The sequence below is a fragment of the Nyctereutes procyonoides genome, unplaced genomic scaffold (genome assembly GCF_905146905.1).
Source record: "Nyctereutes procyonoides isolate TBG_1078 unplaced genomic scaffold, NYPRO_anot_genome, whole genome shotgun sequence".
Lineage (NCBI taxonomy): Eukaryota > Metazoa > Chordata > Mammalia > Carnivora > Canidae > Nyctereutes > Nyctereutes procyonoides.
Window position 1 is genome coordinate 10,289,429 of NW_026575140.1, and position 22,702 is coordinate 10,312,130.

A 22,702-nucleotide genomic window follows, 5' to 3' on the forward strand; every position below is an offset into this window, starting at 1 on the left:
CCGCCGCCTGCTTTGCATCCCAATTACAGCCTAGAGCCGCTGCCGCCGCCGCCGCCGCTTCTCCTCCGTGGCCCCTGCCCGCTCCGGGGGCTGTAAACTCCCCGCCAACCATGCTGCTCGGCGGCAGCGGCGGCGGCGGCTCCGGCTCCCCGGCTGCGGCCGCCTCCCGCCCCGGGCTCCGCCGAGCGCGCTCCAGCTCCGCCGCCGCCGCCGCCGCCGCCGCCGCCGCCGCCGCCGCCGCCGCCAGCAGCGCGTCCTCCGCCGCCGCCGACCCCCGCCAGCCGCCGCTGCTGCCTTGATGGGCTCCGCGGCCCGAGCGCCTCTTTTCGGGATTAAAAGCGCCGCCAGCTCCCGCCGCCGCCGCCGCCGCCAGCAGCGCCGCTGCAGCCGCCGCCGCCGGAGAAGCAACCGCGTAAGTGGCAACTTTTCCCTCTTTTTTTTTTCCCGCCGCCGCCGCCGCCGCCGCCGCCGCCGCCTGCTCCTCCTCCTCCTCCCGCCGCCGCCGCCCGGACGCGGGGCTCCTCGGGGCGCCCGGGCTGCTTTGCATGGGGCTCGTCCTGCCCCCTCCCGGCTCCCGCGCCCGGCCGCCGCCGCCCGCGCTCCCCGCGCCCGCGCCCTGCTCGCTCGCTGCGTCCCGCTCGCCTTCCCCCTGCGCCAAACTTTCTCTTTCTCTTCTCCTTCCTCCTCCTCCCGCCGCCGCCGCCGCCGCCGCCGCCGCCGCCGCCGCCGCCGCCGAGCCCGGGCCGCCCCCTCCTCCTCCCGCCGCCGCCGCCGCCGCCGGCCGCCCGCGACCCCCGGGAGGGTGGAGGCGCCCGGGGCGAGGCCCGCGCGCCGACTTTGGAGGCGCCGCGGGGCAGGGCCGGCCGGGGCGCGGGCCGAGGGCGGGAGGGCGGCCGGGGTCCGGGCGCCGAGACAAAGGCGGCGGCGGCGGCGGCGGCGGGGGCGGGGGGCCGCGGTGCCGAGCGCCCCCGCCCCCGCCGCCCCCGGCCCCCAACTTTGCCCCACCCCGAGAGGCGCCGGGGCCCCGGGCTGAGCCGCCGCGCGGGGCGCGCACGCGGCCGAGCCGCCCCCGCCGCCGCCGCCGCCGCCGCCGCCGCCGCTGCCGCTGGCCGGGCGGGCGCCTTCCGCGGCGGGGCTCGGCTCGCGGGGCTGCGGCCGCCCGGCGGGAGCCCGGTCCGACAGCGGCGCGGGGCGAGGCGGCTCCGCCCGGCCCGGTACCTGCGCGCCCCCTGCCCCGCCGGCCGCGCCGCGAGCGCCCGCAGGGGCCCTGCCCCGGACACTAGGGGCTCCCGGGGGCGCGGGGCGCGGGGCCTCGCTCCTGGACCAGCTGGGCCGGGACCTCGCCGCGTGCCTGCTTCTCTTTCTTCGTTCTCCTCCTCCTCTCTCTCTTTTTCTTTTTGTTTCTTCCTTCCCTTTTTCCTTTTTCTTTCTCTCTTCTTTCTTGCTTCCCTTTTTTTTTCTTGCACGAATCTGGGATTGTTTACGTGCCATTCCCCACTCACCCCCTCGCCCTGCTTCACTCTTTGCCACCAGGCGTTTTCATGTACATCTTTTTTTTTTTTTTTTTTTTTTTTGCGTATCTCTTGGAGGCTAGATGTGAGTGTATTGGATGTGCTTAGTATATTCAAATCGTGAAAGGACTCGATGAGTCGTAGGTTTCTTTATTATGTTCAAAAAATAACATTTTACTTTACAAATTAATCTGTTGCTCGGAAGCTGACTTTTTGCAAAAGGTTGTGCAATTCCTTCGACTGGGGTAAATTCTTTGATTACAAGTGCTTTAAAAAATCACCCACTTAACTTTTCCCCCTTGTTGCTTCCAAGTTAAGGGAAATATGACAATTTTTATTGGTCTCAATCATTGAAACGTGATCTAAGGACTATGTGGAAGGAGGCTGATTGCCTTTTTCTGGCCTCCACTTCTAGTGACTTTGAAAAGGGGGTTTGTTAAGCACCTTTGAAGAAGATGACATACGGTGATCGCTTGACTGTAATGCAAATTGCAAAGCATAAATTCACTTTGGAATTTTAAAAAAAATCCTTTTGGGGGGGGGAACACTTGAGGATTTATGATGTTTTTTTAAAAATTGTTTTTTTTCTCCCTACTTTGGGAGAATGGCTAGTTACAGAGCAACTTACTTGGAGGTCTTCAGAAAGAGGCTTGGGAAATGGGAGAGGGGAAAAGATTGATCACAATCTGCATAATCAATAGGGCAGCGTGCTGCAATCCTGTACCTACATTTACTGTAAATTTCTACGATATCTGCAGTGTGGGTGCTCCAGTGCCTCAGTCGGCTTCTTAGAGCGGATTTAGAGGCAGTACAAGCAGAATTTACTGCCCAGCTCTCCGGAACAACATAGGGGAAGTCCACTGGATAGTGGCTCATTTAAGAACTCCTTCATTTTACTGTACATTGGGGGGGGCGCAGATATGTTTACATATGTGGGTTTCAGTAAACCCCCAAGGTGTGAGTATACTGTAGGTTGAGGGGAGTAGGAACCATTGGGGGGAGGTTAGGGGTAGGTGTTCGCTCATTGAATAACCACCTTGGGGGCCCTCCTCTCATCTTATGTTAGATATCTTTAGTGCAAATAATTTAGAAATATGAATACGGTAGAGAGTAATACACCAGAGATTGAAGCAATGTCAAAAGTAAGGATTGCTGTGTGTGCATTTGAGAGAGAGAGAGAGAGAGAGAGAATACAGACACTTATAGTCAGGCTTGAAAGCTTGGTGGTAGGTGAATCCATATTTGGAGATGATTTTGAAATAGTCTAGCAAATGGTGCACGAACAGGATTTCGTAAAAAGTGTACATGGAGTCAGTTTTGAAAGGATTGTGGTTTGGGGAGATGAGGTTTGGGCAGGAAAACCCACTCTAGGCCTGTAGCCTTCTTCTGCCTGTGTGTCTCCTCCCTTCCCCCTCCCTGAGTTTTAGTTTTTAATTACTTAATGCTGAAACGCACAGGGCTTATATAAATATTTGCAAATGCTCTTTCCTATTGATTTCTCTGAATAAACTGCCCTGCTCAGGTCCAGAGAGGAGGCAATTCAGATCTGTGGACTTTTAAAATATAAAGTCTCTGGAGGAGCTTTGGTCTGTGCTTGCATGTGTTTATGGGTAGAGTTGTAGATATGAAGATTTTGGGGGGCTTTAGGGAGAGTTCAGGCTCTCGGCTGTGTGAGCTGTGAAAGCTGGGCTGGACCTGGCCCCGCGGCCTGGCATCCCTGACAGATTGTGTGTGTGTGTGTGTGTGTGTGTGTGTAAGTACATAGTGTGTGGGTGTCTACACTGGGGGAGTCTGAATGCATATGCACTTACACTCCCTTCATCTCCCCCCCCCCCCCCATTACATATGGAGCAGTTCCAGGGCTCGGTGACTGCCTTCTCCTCAGGGTCACATTGAGTTCGAATCTGACCCAAGGTGCAGGAATCCTGCAATAGGGAAATAAAAGAATATACAGAATGGGGTCAGGTCAGCTGCTCAGAGGCCAAAACCCCTACAGCTGCTTTGATTTTATTTTTTTTGTGTATATTTTAGGCTCCTCCTGCCATGTTACAAATTGTGCCTCCCCCTCTCAGGTGTTTGCTCTGTAGCTTAAAGGCACCAGAGCCTCTTCCTGCGCGATTGTCTGCTCCCAGCAAGAACAGAAAACCCACAATACCAAATCCAAAACAAAACAAGAGAGGAGGGGGGAGAAGAAAAACCCTATTGAGTTCAGGCAAATAAGGTTGGGTCTCCAGATCCGATTACAAAGCTGCTTTGAATATGCAAGACAGCACACAAGACCAGTTATTCCAGTTACAACAAACTATTAAAAAAAGAGAGAGAGAGAAAAGAAAAGGCATGTTTAGGTCGTAATTTGTTAGTACAAGGAAAAGAATCCCACATAAAGCTGCCCTCCCCCCCCCCCTTTGCTGGCTTCACATAGAATTCACTCACCCTTTTCCGATGAGTCTACTATATAGGTTCTTTTATTAAAATCTTTTGGGTTTAGGAAGATCGCTGCAAGCAACACATTTTCTGTATTTTTTTCCCCTTTATCTTAGAGGAGAGTTGGCAGGGGTTCTGTGGTTTGCAGTTACACAATATGTTATCATGTTTTTAATCACTAAATCATTGCAGTGGTTATAGATTTACAGTCTTGGGGTATTACAGAGCAGAGAGACGGCGGCTATATATATGCTTTTAAATTACACCGATGTAAACTGAGTGCGGCAGCTGTGAATATGGTCGGCAGACTTCGCCCCCCCCCCAGCTTCTTAGCTTCCCCCCCCCCATTTTTTCTGTATTGTCTAGCTTTCTCAAAATAAGCTCCCCCCCCACTCCTGCACCCCTTGTCTCTTCAGCCTCCCCCAATTCTCATTGAACACTTCTAACCCCAGATAGGTTAGAATTCAAACTCTTGAAATATAACTTGGGATCCAAGATGATCATAATGGCAGTCATAATAAAAAGAGTGGATTTCCTAAGAAATCCTCTTGGTTTCCATACCGACCTCCTGTATAAGGATGGAGGGCTGATGGCAGACCGGGAGATGGGGGTGGGCAGGGAGAGGGAAGGGAAGGCGGGCTCGTAGTGCTTGCCTGCTTGGAACCTCCAGTGGCCTGTCACCGAGAGCCCACTTTCAGCTTCTGTTTTTCATATTATTATGTAACAGAATCCTTGGCAGCATTAAAAATTCAGTATTACAAGCTGATTGTAATGCTGCCTCATTAGACAGCACTGTCTGGCCTTGTATTAAGTGAAACACAGAGCATGGCTTTTAGATTATAAACACCAATAAATATTAAGGATCAGCAGAGGGGGGAACTCGTCAGCTGGGTTTTTGGCCCCTTCTGGTTTTCTATCTCCTCCCATCTTCTTCCCTTCATCCCCCCCTTCCTCCCCCCTCAACCCCCTCCCCCTTTGGTAACTGTCATCCGTTTTCTTGGGATGCTGATGTGTCGACCCTGGTGACATTTTAGGAGGGCTTTTTATAGAGTTATCTTGTATACACAAAAGGTTTGGAAGTTTGTTTTGTTTTGATCTGCAATAAACAGGTCCTTCACTTTGCTGATGTCATTTCCGTTCATATTTGAGTTGTTTATTGTGTTTCTTCGCTGGGCCCTCTCATCCCTACCCCCACCTCGCTTTTTCAGCCTGAGCCTGGGACTGACTGCCTGGGGAAGGGGGGGGGGGACGCGTCCCCAAGCTGCCAGGTCTGGGTTCAAAGGCTGAGGGGTTGCGTGTCACTGCCTCGTCCTAGGGTTCACCCGCTGGGGAAGATGTTTCCAGGTTAGAATCTGGTTAAACACTCCGACATCCACTTGCCCTGGCATTTCCATGGCATGCAGTGATTCATCTCAGCTTCCTTTCTTTGAAGCACCCCCCCACACCCACACCCACACACCTATGTCTTTAGTACAGCCTTACTGTCCACTTCTCCAGGCACCCCTCCACCCCCCCCCCCAAAAAAAAACCCCAACCTCGTAGTGATGACTTTGATTCACTCGCAAATCTGAAGCTGGCATTAGTGACTTCATGCTGTGAAAAAAGAACATGTTTGCAGGCGTTGCCCCACAGCTTCCCGACTATCACCTTCTATCCCTATTCAGTTTTTCCCCCCTTTTGCGTTTATTTTTCTACTCCCTGCCTTTCTGTAGACATAAAGGCAGTTCTCTGGTGTTACTAAAAATGACCACAATGTCCAGGGTCTCTTATTTCCATGTGATCTACAATTGGAATCCTCCCTCCTCTAAAAAAAAAAAAAAAAAAAAAAGAAAAAGAAAAGGAAAAAAAAAAAGTAGGGTGGGGAAAGGAAAGAGGGTAAACTTTGTAGGTCCCCAAGGCTTTCCTCTAATAGGATGATGGGTTTTAGGTTTAAAAAAATATTATTGTTTTGTTCTTTTAGGTTTAGAAATAATAGGGGGAGAGGGAAAAGCAGTCATTAGGAAGTTCACTGAGCTGCTTTCCAACTAAGACGGGTGAAAAATGAACCTGCATTGACACTTGGCTCCATGTGAAAGCCCCAGTAACCTCTCCCCCCTTCCGTGGCCCTGGCCTTTTGTTCCTGGAAAACGGAGCTAAGGTGCTTTTTCTCCCAGACCAAAGGCAGCAGGCAAGGAGTCCCCTTGTGTGCGCATCGCCTTTAGATGGCCTTCTCATGGTTATTGTCAATGCAGACTCCCCCAAACAATTGCTCCAGGGAGACACAAAAGCAAAAACATTTGTCCTATTTTTTTAACCTCTTTGTTTTAGGTTTTTTTTTTTTTATCCATTCTTTAAATTTCACAGTTTCTATTTGTCTGCAGAGAGACAAACGAAACAGCATGAAGCACATTTTACCGTAGGCCTCACTGAGGATTGGAACAGCCTCAATAGAAATCCAAATTCTAAAACACTGGCTGACTTGGAGGATATGTGAAATTTCAGCTCTGGCTCTTAAGTCAGATTAGCACAGATTTCAAACAAAAACGCACCAAAATGGAAATATAAGAAAATGGGATTCTCATTTGGGAAGTGTGAACTGGGTCATCTTTTGTTTATCTCTTAGTGTCCTGCCCCAAGAAGTGGTTGCTTGATAGGAAGGCATTGCAAAAGCTAAATGAAATTCTTCACTTAAAAAAAAAAATCTGATCCTGGTTATTGTGCTCCTGGCATATTGTTTAATTGATTGTTTTAACACATGTGTATGGGAGCTGTTGGTACATACTATGGAATTGATGTTGAGATTGTTTTTTTTTTTCAAACTACAATTAATATAAAGAGGCCACATTCCCACCCCCTTCTTTCCTCTCCTGTTTGCTTTTTCCTTTCTTTTCCCTCCAACCTGCTTCCCTCCAAGAATTCTGTGGTTTGCATCAGGCTGAGCGCAAAGGGATGTGTCAGACAGTGGGGATGGCCCATGATGGAAATAGGAATCCACCTCTTTTTCCTGGCCCCAAACAAAGCGCTTCTCAACTGTAATGTATGGACTCTGGTCGGGATGCTATCCTTAAGCATCTGTCTGCCTTTTCATTAAAATTCTCAATTTCAAGGTTTAGAAACACAAATGTAAGAATCCCCCTGGGTATAAAAGTCTTGCATGGCAAATTCTCTTTGCCCTTTTAGAAATAATATTTTTGTTTAAAAGAGGGAGAGAGCAACCCCTTTACCTAATGCTTTAAAGCTGTTTTAAGGCAAGTTCTTTATATTTTGCGGTCTTAAACTTAGGCTTTGCAACTTAAAATTAATTTGGAAAAGCTTCCAATCAGTTTTTAGAAAAAAAAGGTTGCTCATTTGTGTCTTTCGCATGTGTGTCATTGACAGATTTAGGGTCTGATTTGGGGAGGGTTGGCAAGTAAACTAGATAATGCTCCAGCCATGATTTGGGGGTAAAAATTAATCTCTGGAATTAGCGTTGTAGCGATGGATGGAGGCCTTGAGGTATGTGTCAGAGAAATGTGAATCAAAACATCTGCACGTAGGCCTTGGCACACCAGCCTCCCATGGTTATGGAAGTGAGTGTGGGCAGTTCTGAGGAAAGCCTGTATTCTGTGTCACACCCAGGAGGGCCTGGTTACCCGGCAGGTACCACATCCCTAAATATAACTGCCTAGAAATGAAGGGGTGAATCCAGGGCATGGCATGCAATTTAGCTCTAAATGACTTTTATTGTTTGTTTCAGGGACTTTTGTTTTTGCCCTCTCCTGGCTTTTTCTTTGTTAAACCCTCAAGGTTATTTAAGCACTAATTTTAAAATCCATGTGAATGTATATTTTCATAAAAATACAGGGATCTGAAGGAATACACTAATCTCCCTGAAACCCAGCTGTGCTGTGAAAATAGAGTCCAGGTTTAGCTGGAAGTCAGAATGCTGACATTCACTGTGTCTCAGCTCAGAGATCATATTTACCTTTGCTGAAGTGAGGGGACACAGCTCTGGAGAATGAATGTGTATGTGGAGAGAAAGGCAAGCCAGTTTGGCTCAGTTGGGATCACTGTGATTACCAGTTAAGTGTTGGGGGGGGGGCAGGGGGGCTGGCCTATGGCTTGGAGAGTGGGTCAGGGGAGGAGTAGGGAAGAGGTCAGCATTCCCTGATTTATTTTTAAATATTTATCCTTTTGGCTGTTGCCAATTACGGTGTCCAGAGGAGATGAGACTGGTTATGGAGAACTGCCTTTTCTGAGAGTGGGTTTATTTGTCAACAGTATCTAGGAGCCATGAACAAGCCAGGCTGCCTCTGCTGGGTAGGCCATGGGTTTAACTACAGGCATCTGCCCTCAGAAGGGCCAGGGCCTTTCAGAGCTGGAGGACAGGATCTGCAACGTGTGGTTCAGGGAAACTGTTGATTCCATCCCTAAGTGCAAAAGTTTCAGAATCCCTCTGGAGAGGTATTGTTTTGTTCCTACGGATTTTAGTATGTGTGCTGCTGAAGCGATTGTTAATGGGGGAAATAAGTTTTGGTAGAGGTAATGCCCCAGCTTTTTGGCAGTCCTGTATATTCACAATGCTACAGAGGCCATGCATAGATTACTTGCCTGTGGATTCACCTGTTAAAATTTTGCCTGTAACAAAGGCAAGCTGGCCAGCTCTGAGCACATACGTAGCTGGTGCTGGAGTAAGAGAGACCCACGGTCACTCTCAGTTCTACTTGTCAGGTGGCCGCCCCTTGGGACCCTGGCAGGATCCTGCAGATCCCCCCGGGGCCTTCTGTCCAGCACCTCCACATCCTTCCAGCTTACTTTAGAGCAGCTTCTTCAGCATTCTAGCTTTTATTTTATTGAAGATATTTATCTGTCGGCCCACCAGGTTCATGATGTCACCAGATTATGAGGTCGTCCCCTGTTAACAAAAGTTAAGATAAAGCAGCAAAATTAGATTTTCTGGGAGTATAAACATTTTCTTATTGTCTCTATCTAACAGGCTATGGGGTGGCTCCGAGGTAGGACCCAGGAGCTTGGGAGTCCTGAGGTTCCTGAAGACATTTCCAAAGTCATATCTGGGTGGCAGGCGCCACGTTACTTGCGTTATTGCTAGCATCATCATCTTCATGTATTATTCATAGTGACTTTCTCAATTAAATTATTAATTGGTTTTTCTTTAAGGTGTTCTCCACTCCTGTGGCTAATATAAATAATAGTGTGTTTTGAAAACACCACCTGTTCTTGGGTCTAAAGTCAGGTGCTCTGGAAACAGCTAGACAGTGATCGCACTCTGGTTTGCAAAATCATCCTCCACTTTGCCTTTTTTGCTCTCCACTCCCCCTCCCCATACACTCTCTCATGTGTGACAGAATTTGGCTTGTGCTCTCCTTTGTCCCTAATCGGACATGATTCCCTAGAGGCAGTCTTTTCTCCCAGGGCCCTACCGGAAGGAAAAAAAAATTTTTTGGAATCTATTTTCTGGACTAAAACGTTAAGACTACTGTAGGGAAGGGGTTGTCTGTCCCCAACAGGTTGGATGTTTACGTTAATTTGAACCCAAATTACGTTGTGCAGAACGCCTTCTACGCGGTGATGGGATAGTTTTAATCAGCCAGGCATCCTCTCTCCCCCTGCATCAGTGTGTGCATAGTGCTGATACGGTTCCATACCTACAGCTTTTTGCCTCGTGAGCTCATTATAGTTCTCACCCTTGCACGGGTCATTGTTGCACAGTTGGAAAGGACTCTTCGAGGCTGTGGGGCCAGCCTGGGTGGGTGGCTTTCAGCAGGGGACAAGCAGGTGCCTTTCTGTGCTGAGAGAATCGGGCGGGAGTGAAATCCGACGGAGCTGAGTGTGGGATTCTGAGAGGCAGGACAGGGGACTTCCGGTGAGCTTTCTGTAGGGCTTGCCTTTGCATATCAGAATGGAAAAAGGTGAACCTGGGGAGATATAAAAACGTGCAGCAGTTGGCTTTGACCAACTGGGGTGCCCCCCCCCTATTAAATTCGACCTGGCAGTAGAGTCTCCCCGGGAAGGGCCTGATGTATGCCTTATCTGAAATGATGTGGCTTTTTAAGGCAAGTCTTAAAAAAAAAAAAAAAAAAAGAGTGTAGGCTTCCCTTGCAAGCTGCGACTTCTCTTCCTGTCTTCTTTCTTTCTCTCCCTTGGAGAACTCTATCCTTAAAGTCTCACTGGAGAGCAGGGGATGTTTTTCTAAGTTTCTGCAGCCGAAAAACAGAAGTGCTCTGTAAAGCAGTTAATAGGATGGGTGTGCGTGTGTGTGCGTGTGTGTGTGTGTGTGTGTGTTTCCAATACATTCCTGTCCACATTGGCTAATGTCCCCGTGCTGGAGTGGCCTGGCTGTGACGTGGATGGGGCCCGGAGGCCGAGGGCTCGGGTTCGGAGGCCCCAGGCTCCCTTTCTTGTGGCCGAGGGCGCGCCCCTTTCTCCTCGTCCGATTCTAGGCCGGCCCCTGACTTGGGATGCGCGGGAGCGGGGTCGCGGCCCGGGAGGGACGGGGCTTTGTTCCCGGGGCGGCCCGGCCTGCGCGGCGCGGCGCGGCGCGGCGAGCGCCCCCGGGGCCCGGGTCCCCGCCGCCCCCGCCGCCCCCGCCGCCGCCGAGCCCCGAGCCCGAGCCCCGAGCCCCGAGCCCGAGCCCCGGCCTGCGCCCGCGCGACTGTAGATGTCAGGCTTTGCCCGGGGAGCCGGGCGGCGGCGGGGCTGGGAGTTTCGAATTAACCTTCCGCTTTGTTGCTGTGTAATGTGGATCCCCGAAGGCCCCCCGCCCCGCCCGCCCCCGCCCCCGCCCCCCGCCCCCCTCCCCCCTCCCCCGGGCGGTGAGCCTGCAAACTGCGAGCGCGGCTTCATTTACATAAAGCGATTCCGGGCGGGCGGCGGCGGCGAGCCGGGAGCCGGGAGCCGGGGACCCGGACGCGAGCGCGCCCCGGGGGGCCTCCCCGCCCCCCGCCCCCACCCTCCCCGCCGCGCGCCCCGGGGCGCCCCGTCCCCGCCCCTCCCCCCTCCCCCTCCCTCCCTCTCTCCCTCCCGGGGAGGGGCGGCCGCCAGCATGAGCCCCCGGCCCCGGCCCCGGCCCGCGGCCCCCCTGCACCTAGCCGGAGCCACCCCGGAGCCCCGGAGGAGGCCGCCCGGGCTGGGCAAGCGCGGGGCGCGGGTGCCGCTGCCGCCCCCGGGACCTGCGGGCGCCGCCTCCCCGCGGAGGGGCGCGGAGCCTTTGTGTGCCAGGTGAGTGCAGCCTCGCGCCCGGCCGCGGCGGGCAGGTGCCGCGGATCTTGGCTGAACTTCCTCTCCGCGCGGGGCCTGTGGGGGAAGGGCGGGCTGCCTGCACTTGAACCAGTGGATTCCGGTGCGAGCTACCTGGGGGTGGGGAGCGGCTCCGCTCTGCTGGGCCCCGCCCGGGCTTCCCCCGCCGCCTTCCACCCCCACCCCCCACCCCCCACCCCCCACCCCTCTCTCTCCCTCTTCTTCCCCCCTTCCCTCCTTATTTTGCTTTTGGGTTAGTTCCTGCCTTCTGAATACTTGCAGCGCTAGTGCCCTTTAAAAGTTTGGGTTCCTCCGCCCCCCAAAATGCACCCTCTTCAGCACCAGAGAAGTCGCTGGTCAGTTTGAAACAATGTGAAGAATGCGCTTATTGTGGCGTCGCTAAAGGGAGAACCGGGTCTGGAGCTGGAAGGCACCTTTGGAGAGCAGAGCCGCTCGCCCACCCTCTAACTGGAGTTTAGGTCGCGCTCTGGGAAGACATTTCCGTGGGGAGAGGGGTGGAGGAGAGGCGTGGAGAAGAGGGAGAGCTATGATGTTTGTCCTGTTAAAGGAGAGAGATTGCCCAAGTTAGGTCAACAGCAGGGGGGAAAAAAAGTAATCAGTGTTGCACACTTAGTAGAAGGAAAAGAACTTTCTGGAAGATGGTCTTAATGCGTTGGACATACCTGTCTTATAAGAATGGTGAAACACCTGGAGGGCAAAGACCATCCCTGGTACCTGGTGTATTACAAGAGCGCCCTGCCTGGCTTTAGCGGTGCACAGGATGTAAACTGGTTTAAATGAAAGCCATGAGCAGGTGAACCCAGGAGGGTCGTCACTGTCTCCACCCCACTCCACTCCCCCACCCCCCACCCCCGTTTGTGTCATTTCACAGGCCTGGAAGACTCTAAAAGCCCCTGACAGATAAGCCCAGAGAGATCAGAGGGCCCCCACTTGGGCACAGGGAGAAGGCCTTTTCCTAGGGCTGGGGCCTGCTTGGTGGAATGTACCAAGCACAGCAAGGAAAACAAACTTAAGCCTTGAAGGTAGATAGTGAGAAAGTTACACGTCATCCTATTTCTCCCCATGCTTCGAGATCCTTGGAGACAAGTCACTAAATAAATAGAGTATAATTTAAAGCTCGCTCCCACTAGTTGGGGAACTTTGTTTCTTTGCCATCAAGCAGCAGGTGCGAGTTTGTAGAGTTGGCCCCTTGAGTCCCCTCATTCCTAAATTCAGGAGGTGTCAAACCTTCGTGTTCTTTTAATGGCTGTGGTTTCTGGATAAGTTTCAAGGGGAAACCCTAAAAATCATGAGTTCCAGGAGGCTGGGCTGGAGAAGGAAGCCCGAGTGCTGGGGCAGAGACCTGCATGTGAGAGGAAAACCTACACCTTCCAAGGTAACCGATCCAGAGAGGCCAGGGCCTGAGCATGGCCTGTTCCTTGTTACTAGAACAGCCACTGGTGGCCTGAGATTCTGAATCCTCTTTACCCAACCCAGACACGAAAAGCAAGTAAGGAACAGAGGTGGGATGTGTGGAAAGTCAGGATGATCCACAGTCCTCAATCATGTAAGGGTTTCAGGAACAGAGTCCTCGGAGAGAGGCATACACCTGGATGTTTGCACACCTGTATTTTTGTTCATTCTCTTTTGCAGAGACCCGGAAGGCCCCCTTTCAGAGGGTGTGTGGCTATGAAGGCCAAGAGAAACTTTTCCTCTCCCTCGTCCTTAAATTACAGGACTAAGGAGACTGTCTGCATTTACTTTCCAGCATGTTTTCAGAGAGCGTGTAAGTGCCTCTTGGAATGGGCTAGGGTCACACTTTGCTCTTTTATTTAATTGCCCAAGTGTTATTTAACAACATGGGGCAGATGCAGAAACAAGCACTTTTACACTTTAAAATCAGCCCTTTTGGAATCACAGGGAATTAAATGACTTGGAGACCTTCTGTCTTCCTGACATGGGTCACCTCTCTCTCCCAGCTCTCTTTTGAAGCGGCTGCACTTTCTCTGGGATAGAGCTGCTGTTTTCCAGCTCTCCTGAAAACAGTTGTGATTGACAGGGAACTATTGGGAAACACTTGGTAACTCTTCAAAAAAAAAAAAAAAATCTGAGCTGCTTCCCCAACCACCTGAAACTTTAATTTTGGTTTCTTCCCTTCCGTCTTTTATTTGCACAAATGAACACTCAGGGAGGGTGGAAAGGACCCAAATAAAACAGTGCTCCCCGCAGGCCTCTGTTTGGCTCCTTCCAACAGGACAGCGAAGTGCCTTCCTTCTTGCTGCTTTGGGATTGGCTCGGACTGCCGTGTAAACTTGGTGCCAATTGGACTGCCAGTGGCAAGGAGCTAAAATAAGCGAGATTTCACTTTTCATCATTATTACTTAAAATGATGATTGGTAGGCGCTACCAGGACAGGCCTGGTTCACCTTGGGTGACCCACAGGTGGAATAAATCTGTGATTGCGGAATCCCAGCGAAGTATTATCTGGGGCTTGTGATGATTTAGCTCAGTTACCTCAGTTCTGGTCACAAGTGGTATTCGGGGAGTGTGTCCTTACTTATTGTCACTGTGTGCTGTTGGGCGTTGGAGTTTTTGTTTGTTGCTTCTGAGGGGTTACTGTGAGAGCCTGGAAGTGCTGGAGGGCCCAAAGCAGACCTTCACCTAGGACTCGATTTGTATTGTGGACTTGCAGCAGCCTCAAGTTAACATGTAAATATTTAAGTGACTAAGCAACATTTTATAAAAGTGTGGGGAACCCTTCTGAACACTAGAAGGGAGAGCGACTTATTACACCCACTTTTTAGAGTATCTAGTTTGCTTCCTAACCTGAAGGGTTTACGCCTCAGCATCTTGGTGAGATGACAGTGATAGTGATTCCAGCCTGAAGAAACTTGCAGGCTTCATCTCACACTTGCCAGGATTACAGGGATAATGCACCTGACTCTGTAACCTCAACAAGCATGGTGTGTGCTGTGGTTTATGCTTTCATTTGTTATTAAAATGGTTACTTGCTCTTGGGCTGGCCTGTTTCTGTAATGCTGGGGCCTGCTGGCCTACTCTGCTTCCCAAGGCTGGTGTAATTAACCAGGATGGGGGCGTTGCCATCAAAACACAACAGGAAGGCAGATTCCATTGCAGTGCTCTTCACAGGGGTATCCAAATGCTCTGGTAGGAGAATTTGGTCATAATGGGGATTGTGAGAAATCCCACCACAGCCCAGAACCACCATGCTCTGCCTGGGTTAGAAGCTGCGGTCCAGGAAGTGGGGACCCAGTTTTAATCTGGGCAAGGGAATGCCTTGGCAGGAGCTAGTCTCAGCCAGACTTTAAAGGGTGCCTTTTCGGTCCAAAGCACGGTGTCCTGAGTCCTTAGGCTGCTCAAATGGAGAAACATACAGAAGCTAAGATTGAGTCAAATTGCCCCGAGGGAGGAACTCTGGCAAAAATCTTGGCTCATTGGCAAGCCACTCTCAAAATCCAGATTAAGGAGAAAAAGTACAAAATCAACAACTGTCAGGTTTCCTTTCTATATGATTTAAAGTTGGCTGCCAGATTGTCACTTTGCACATGTTCAAAGAGATCAATCAGATGTTAGAGGGTCCCCTCCCCCAATGTGGTAAATGTCTCCTGTATGGACAAGAACTGGGGAATTGACAGCAGCTTTGTGCTGAAGCTTCACAGCAGTGAGACAACTTGAATGTTTTTTTGTTTTTTTGTTTTTTTTTTTTTCCTTTCTGGTTTTCATTCTTTGGAGCAGGGGACAGGATGGTGGAGACAAGGCCGCGAGTGGTCTAGCAGTGATGGATGTGTTTCTAGAGAGTTCTTTGCCCAAGAAAGGTGCCTTAGCTGCTTCTTTGTGACTTTTAAAGGTGAATTTTTTCCCCTTTGATGTTTCTTCCCTTCTTTCACCCTTCATTGCTGGAGTTTCTTGCTTTTGCAAGGATAGGGGTGTGAATAAAAATGGGAAACGAGACAGAGAAAGTTTGCTAGGTGACAAAATTGGCTTCATTTCAGAGTAAGACTTCTGTTTTGTTGGTTTTAACCCCAGACAGGACCTCTTAGTAAAATGCCTGGGCTTAATCTGCCTTTTGGGTGAAGCCTTCTCCCTTCCCACAGGAGGGTCCTCATGCAGTCTGTCAATAGGAGGATTAATGGGGGGGGGTTGGGGGGGTTGGTGCACCCCTCCAGAGGGGCCTTCCCAGTCCTTCTGTGCCCTGGGGGCAGGGGTCTTAGGTGTTGGAGCTGCTCATGCTTTAAATTTTGTCTCCCTCCAAGATTTTTCCATCCTCTCCCCTCCTTGAAGTGGGTGTCAGGCTGCCATGGAAGGGAGGAGTGGGGTGGGCTGAACCTGCACTCCCTTCCCGCCCCCTGCTCCCTCTGGCTCTTGCTGGCTTGAGACTGAAGCCATGAAGACCCCCCTGAGCAGTGAACTCAGGGAGTTGCCAACATCCATCTCCCCTTCTCTTCTGCTAATAACATAATAGCCTTAAAGGCTCTCTTAAATGATTATCTTGTCTTTAATTTTTTAAGTGGGCCTTTTGGGGCAACATTTGGGAGTTCATAGAGTATCTTCCGTCATCTGAACTGGGAAAACTGGCTCCGTTGGACTCTGTGAAAAGACAGTGGAATTTTCATCTGCTGCCGATTTCACGGACTGTCCTGAAAGTGATTTTGGCCACAAACCTTTGATCTGGGAGTGAGACACTCCCCCCGCCCCCCAATCTCAGGCTTCTGGAGGCAGAAATTGGAGACTGCTCAGATCTCCCTACTTTGTGTGTGTTGGTGTTAGTGTGTGTGTGTGTGTGTGTGTGTGTGTGTGTGTCTTGGGGCAGCAACAGCCCTAGAGAAAGAGCCGGGTATTTGGGTGATGGGGGTGATGGGAGTGATGGGAGGCTAAAGCGTGGTAGGGGCTAGCAGACCAGGAGGGGACAGTGTGTAGACTTCCTGAGGGGTAAGGAGGGCTGACCTGCTTGGAGATTGGGGACTGGGTGGGGAGGAAGTGGGTGCAAGAAGACAATTTTGTGGTTTCTTGGTTATGCCCAGTTTCACCCAGGAATGTGACTGGAGAAAAACATGTCTGTGGTCTGCGCACACCTCTGCCGTGGGCTCTGCATTTCAGCCTTAAACTGCCAGTTCCCAGGCAGGTGCAGGACTTCTCTCTTGGATCTCTGGAATCAGATGAGCTGAGGGAAGAAAAGACCAGAGGCTTAATTTGATATTTGATTTCAGCCTTGCAGGCCCTCCCCGCCCTTCCCCGCCCCCCCCCAGTCCTGTTTAAATATGGAAGTCTCCCTTCAGTGTATAAAAAGCCCTTTTCAAAAGAGTTTTAACTCTTGTAAGTCTATAAAAAGTACATACGTGTAGACACGAACTTATTTGCTTCCCACACTTAACGGTCTCTGAGTGGCCTGTTTGGGACAACTTTTCTCTTCCTGACATCTTTTTGTCCGGTGAGAATGTGCTAAAAAAAACAAAACAAAACAAAACAAAACCCAAAAAACCACGTGTGTGCTTTTTTTCTCCCTCTCAGCAACTTTCCCTTCTTTTTTTTTCTTTTTTTTTTTTTAAACAATTTTTCTTAACTGCTCAAGAAACAATGCACGCCTCTTCCACCATTTCAGGCCCTGCTTCCTAAAATGCTCTTTGGCTCAGGGCCCTGGTTCTTAATGTACATTTGGCTTGTAGGGGGAGTGGCTTTTGCTTTTCTTGTAACAGCTCTGTATTTCTCCATGGAACATCTGCATCCTTGCTTACAGCGTCAGGTCAACTTCTGGATACTTATGAAGCCTGTGGATTCACTGTGTGTCAGGAGGTTGGTGTCAGTGTTCACGTGACTGTTGTTAAATACTACCTCTGTTTTACCAGCGTCTTGAATGGTGTCACTTTTATGTTCCATACGTAGTTCTTGCCAGGGGACAGGCTCTGATAAACACTGTCAATCGGTGTACCTGGCTGTATGAACACTTGTTTCCTGGGCCTACTTGGCTTCCTTTTAAAATGTATTTCCAGGTAAAAGATGTGACAGTAGTGAAAATGATACAGCTCAACATCATTTGAGATTGAGCATCAACATCGCTGAGATTTTCAAAGAAGTTGGGTCTGGTATTTCCTCCACCCAGAGGCAGAGTTGTCTTTAGGGAAACAGGAGAACTCCTACATTTTTGGGAAAGGCCCGTCACTTTATTTTGCCCTGGCTGGGGAAGCTGGAACAGTTGTCCAGACAGGGGAGACATTGGGGAATAGACGAGATCCTAGTGCAGACGCTCAAGTGTCTAACTGGAGGGAGGTGCAGTCTTCCTCATTGGTTGAAGGAATGAGATAATTAGTAAAACCAGGGAGAGGTCACTTTAGGATCAGAGAGCGGCTAATGAGCCAGCCCTTACACTGGGGTCTTTTGCTCACACTCGGTTTTGTGGGAGAAGCGGAGGTGAATCAGATGAGCCTGCTTTTTTTTGGCAGGCGGGCTGGTGTTCTTCACCCTGCGGTTAGCGTGTACCTGTCTGCCTGCCGGGGTCACGGACCTGAGGCCCAGCTCTGGCCTGGCCTAGCTGTGTGACTGGACCAGTCATCGAATCTCTCTGAGCCTTACTTCCTTCATCTGTAAAATGGGCATAATACACACTTCACATTAAAGAGGGGGTTCAGCTCCGTAGAAAACCGCCCTCACAGCAGTTGGCATGCAGAGTGGCCTCTCCACAAATGATAGCGCCCATCCCCAGCCTTCCTCTTCCTTTGTGTTTCTTCCATTGTGGCCGCTGCCCTCTGCTACTTTTGTCTTTCAGCACCCTGGAAGAAATCAACCCAAAGGTCCAGCATTTCTTCGGCTCTCCCCTTAAGGGCTGGGAATAAGGCCAGCTCTTTTTGACATGCTGCAGCTAAATGTGTTTAGGAGTGAAGCAGACAGAGCGACCTCATCCTCCCCAGCCCTCCCCTCCCGTGCCCCCCACCCCGCCCCCTGAAACTGGCAGGCGGCCCTCTAAGTGAGCAGCCCACTCAATGACCCACCTAGAGAGGCCTTCCCGGGCTGGCTTGTATATGCTAATAGGCCTGACTTGTCCTGGCTTGTTTGTAGTGATTTGTGAAGGCATTTATATGCAAATACTATCAACTTGCTGAGTTAATTATCATGTGCCTCTCCCCCCCCCCCTTCCTGCTTTGCCTCCCAGCCTGTCTCTGCGGAAGGGACTGTTCTCATTCATCCTCCGCTCTTCCTCTCTGGGCCTCGTCTGTCCATTGCCATGTCCCCTTCCTGTCCCTGCAGGTTGGATCACAGCTCCTTGCTTCTCAGTCGTCCATCACTGGAACCTCTGAGTCAGGGGTGGGCATGCAAGTGGCTGGCCCGGTTGAAATCCTCCATGAGTGGGGTCATTTTGCATGGAGGGTGATCTGGGTCCCGTTGCTCTGAGTTTTGAACCCCATCTTTTTACCTACTCGTTTGAAAAACAGAGCTACCAGACCTATCAACCCCTTGACACCGTCCTCAGACTGGTGAGAAAATGACTGTTGTTTTAACATTATTACTCTTACTATTTTCACGTGCCCACATTGTTGATGCCACGAAATCTTGTGACCACCTCTAAGCATGCAGGCAAACCATTTTGTGAAGGGGTGCCTCCTCTGGCCCCCTGCCCCTGGAAATCTGAGTATTGAAAGGTGCTTGAGTGGACCTCAGTTCTAGTTCCTTCCTGTTTTTGTGTGGGCACTGTTCACATCTGGGGTTGGGTGGTTCTTCATTGGGGGACGTGGGGGGTATCCCTGACTTCTCCCCACTTAGTAGCACATCCCCCCCAAAAAAAATGCCTCTAGGAATTGCCCACAGTCCCCTGGGGAAGCAGAATCATTCCAGGTTGAGAACCGCTGGGACAGAGATTGCATTTGTTCTGTTGGATAAAAAGATGGCAGATTCCGGCCTCCTCCAAGTCAGACATGTTGACCGGCCTCTGAGCTTGTGCTGTGACCTAGCAGATATCAGATGTCGCCATTTGCTTAATTTTCGGGTCTTTTTAGCATTTGAAAACTAAGAGCCTTTCCTTTTAGGGCATAGTAACAGGCTCCTGTTTGAGGCTTTATCACTGTTGTCCTCTAGAGTGCTGTCCCGTAGAAAAAGAACCCAAGTCCTATAGGCAATTGTACATTTTCTTGTGGTCGTGTCACCAGAAAGTAAAAAGAAACAGGTGGGATGAAGTTAAAATGAGGGATGTCTGGCCAGCTCAGTCAGTAGAGCCTGTGACGCTTGATCTCAGGATTGTGGGTTCAAGCCCCATGTGGGGTATAGAGATTATTAACAAATAAAAGTGGGTATTTTATGCGCCGCATGGTGTGACATTCTTGTTCTAGCAGTTGGGACTAGCGGCATTTCCAGTGCCCGGGAGCCCTACGTGGCTAGTGGCCACCCTATTGGGACACCCCAGCAGTATCTAGGATGATTCCAGCCCTTGTCAGTGCTGAAATCACGCTATTTTCTACTGAGTCTGGAAGAAAATTTTTTCCTTCTTTCTTTAAAAAAAAAAAAACAAAAAACTTTATGTTTTTTCTCTGAAAAGTAGGGCCTTGAAGGCACAGCTGCAGCCACAGAGCCAGGCGGAGGGAGCTGGCCTCTAATCTCTGGGGAAGCTCCCCCGGCCTCCGTGGGGGAGGCCCTCTGGACAGTACCCTGGGCCGGGCCTGGAAGGGAGGGTAAATACTCTGAGGGCTCAATGTACTCTCTCACACCGCACAGACTAATGGTTCGGGTTAATTTTGTGTACAAGGTCCCTTTTGTTGGAGAAGGGGGTGAAAGTCCGCAGCTGTGACCGGAAACAGGGCAAGGGCCCTACTGGGATGACCTTGTTTTGGAAAAGTCTAAATGGAACACTAATGGCAGAGATCTGAGACGGGTGATGTATGTATGTGTTTGACTGGGCCTAAAGATAAGGTGAAGAGTATTTTAAAAGTTACTTTAGTGCAACCTTCCAGATAATCGCAGGCCTGGGGCCAGTTACAATTTATGGTGAGCTGGTAGTCAGGCCTGTATGTTGGCCTCATTTTATCTTTTGAGTCCAGGCCCTGTAACTTAACTGGTGGTGCACTGTTTGTTTATCTTTTTTTTTTTTTTTTTGAGGCGGTGGGGGCTCATCAGGTTTTTCAGTGAAGCATGGCAACATTTTATAATGCATGGAGAGCTGTTCGTATTCCTGCTCCCGAGTGCCTGGGGACACCTCCCTCCTAGCTGTCTCTCATATAATGTAAGCTGGGATATTAGCCGTAGAGTCTCCAGGAGCCTGGCCTGCAGGGCCACACCTCCCCCAGTGCCACCAGCCTGCTAAAGGTGCGAGCTAGGGAGGAGGTGTGGAGGCCTTAATATAGCTCTGGGCCCTAGGTTTCTTTCATGTCTGAGGTCAGCCTTTTCTTCTTGCCTCTCCAGTTACAGAAACAGCGTCTCTGGGCTGTCCAACACACCCAGCACACTTTCCTGTCAGGACAGCTTTGGGCGGTGAGATCCCAGCTTGTTCTGGACAGCGGATAAGTAGGGGTGTCTTCTTTCACCCATGGTACCCTTTCATCCCTACACTGACCCATTCCCTAAACACTGCCCTTCTAGAGTGAAGAGATCCCAAAGCTTACAAAGTCACCATTGATTTGATTGATGGATTTGCACGGGAACTGCATGCTCACCTTCCTAGGCCAGGATTCCCTAGGAAGCACCTTGCACCACAGAATACTCCCAAGTTTGATGCTCGGAGAAGATCTATTCCTAAACTACTGGGGACTTTGCTTTTAATAATACATTTTCTATAACCGGGTTGTGGCACTTGGGTGTCGTTGAGTCTTGCATGGTTTCTTATTTGCAGTTTGATGAGGTATAGTTTGGTGTGTGTGTGTGTGTGGGGGTCTTTTCTTGGGGGATGGTAAAGGATAAAATGGGAGGTTCTTTTGGGGTTTGGACTTACAAAAATAACTTATTTATTGATAGATTGGAGTATGTTTACAGATTTTTTGGGGGGTTGGGGTGGGGGATGTGGTCTAAGATTCCTTCAGACTTTTCACTTTACCTCTCTTGTAAGCCACTGCCATCTGCTTTAAAAAAATTATTTTTTCATTTTAAATCCTCAAAGACAAAGGGACCTGGAAGCTCAGACCTGTCCTGCCACATTCCTGAGTAATTTGGTTTTGATTAACCCAGGGAGAAAAGTTGGTTTCTCCTAGCGACCAAGGGGATCAAAGCACCAGGAGGGGCAGTTCCCCCTAATACACACAGCGCCCCCCCCCTGCCTCCCACCGCCTGCTCCCCTTCTCTGGGCTTTTCAACCTCCCGTCTTTAGAAAGCCTGAGCAGGAGTTATTTCCACTTTCTGACTCTCAGAGAGGTGGAAGTGTATCATAGAGCTTCGGATGGACAGACCAGGGAGAAATGACCCCCCCCTTCTTTTCTTCCTAAACTCCCTTTCCCCCCACAAAGCTGCAAAGCACATTCCTGTGCTAATCCTGCTGCTGGAGGAATGCAAATGGCTGTAATTGTGTGCCCCAGGACGGGCCTTCCGCATCTGTGCGGCTTTTCTTCTTTGAGGAGGTGGCTAAAAAGTTCATTTACATGGAGAAATGAGACTGGCCTGTGATCCCTAGTGGTAGGATGGGCACTTTCTAATAGGGAAGGGGCCATGCCTGTGTTCTCTGTTGCTCCTCCTCCCCCTTCTCTCCCCCTTCTCTCCCCCTTCTCTCCCCCTTCTCTCCCCCTTCTCTCCCCCTTCTCTCCCCATATAAAGTGTGTGTATCCTGGGGTGGGATGGGGGGGTAGGTAGCAGGCTCCTGCTGGGCATATTTTATGGGATGGGGAGGGCAATTAAAAGGGGAAACTCAAAAAAAAAAAAAAAAAAAGGGAAACTCTGCTCCTGACAGTAAGAAATCAAGCTGGAGTATTAGGCAAGGCTTGGAATAGGCAATCCTTGCCTTAAACCACAAGAAATGACTTTTCATTATTATGTTTATTTTTTAAAAATTTTTTTATTTATTTATGATAGTCACAGAGAGAGAGAGAGAGGCAGAGACACAGGCAGAGGGAGAAGCAGGCTCCATGCACCGGGAGCCCGACGTGGGATTCGATCCCGGGTCTCCAGGATCGCGCCCTGGGCCAAAGGCAGGCGCCAAACCGCTGCGCCACCCAGGGATCCCATTATGTTTATTTTTTTATTTATTTTTATTTATTTATTTTTTCATTATTATTTTTAAAAGCAAACTCTTGGTCTCCGAAGTACTTGGTGATGTTTTGGAAGAGGTGCTCTATGCCACTGACCTTGTCTACCTTCTCTTAGACACCTGATCTGACCTTCCACCTTTTTTCCCCCCCTTGCAGTTTGGCAGTGGCTTATTTGGATACTAAGAATTTTCAGGGCAATTAGAAGTATCACTTGGGAGTCGGTACATTGTAGCTTTAGGGGGATGTTCAAAATAGACCAGAAAATTCTGTCTCAGTCATATTGAAGGACACTGAGCTCTTAGCTGAATCAGAAGGTGAGAGGTAGACCGAGGTTCTAGGACATCACTGTTCTAGCTGGAGACATGGTATGAGTCACATGCA

At 50.3% G+C, this 22,702-nt stretch overlaps 1 protein-coding gene across 2 annotated transcripts in view; it reads left to right on the forward strand.

The window, feature by feature from the left end:
* Positions 1-288: 288 nt before the first annotated feature.
* The window catches only part of ZFHX3 (zinc finger homeobox 3), a 246,768-nt gene continuing 224,354 nt past the window's right edge, over positions 289-22,702 (forward strand). Inside the window, exon 1 of one of the 2 annotated variants that reach the window (XM_055305892.1) lies at positions 289-412. The gene's annotated coding sequence lies outside the window, so the exon portion shown is untranslated. The remainder of the gene's footprint in view (positions 413-22,702) is intronic. The other variant, XM_055305891.1, reaches the window with a different exon arrangement.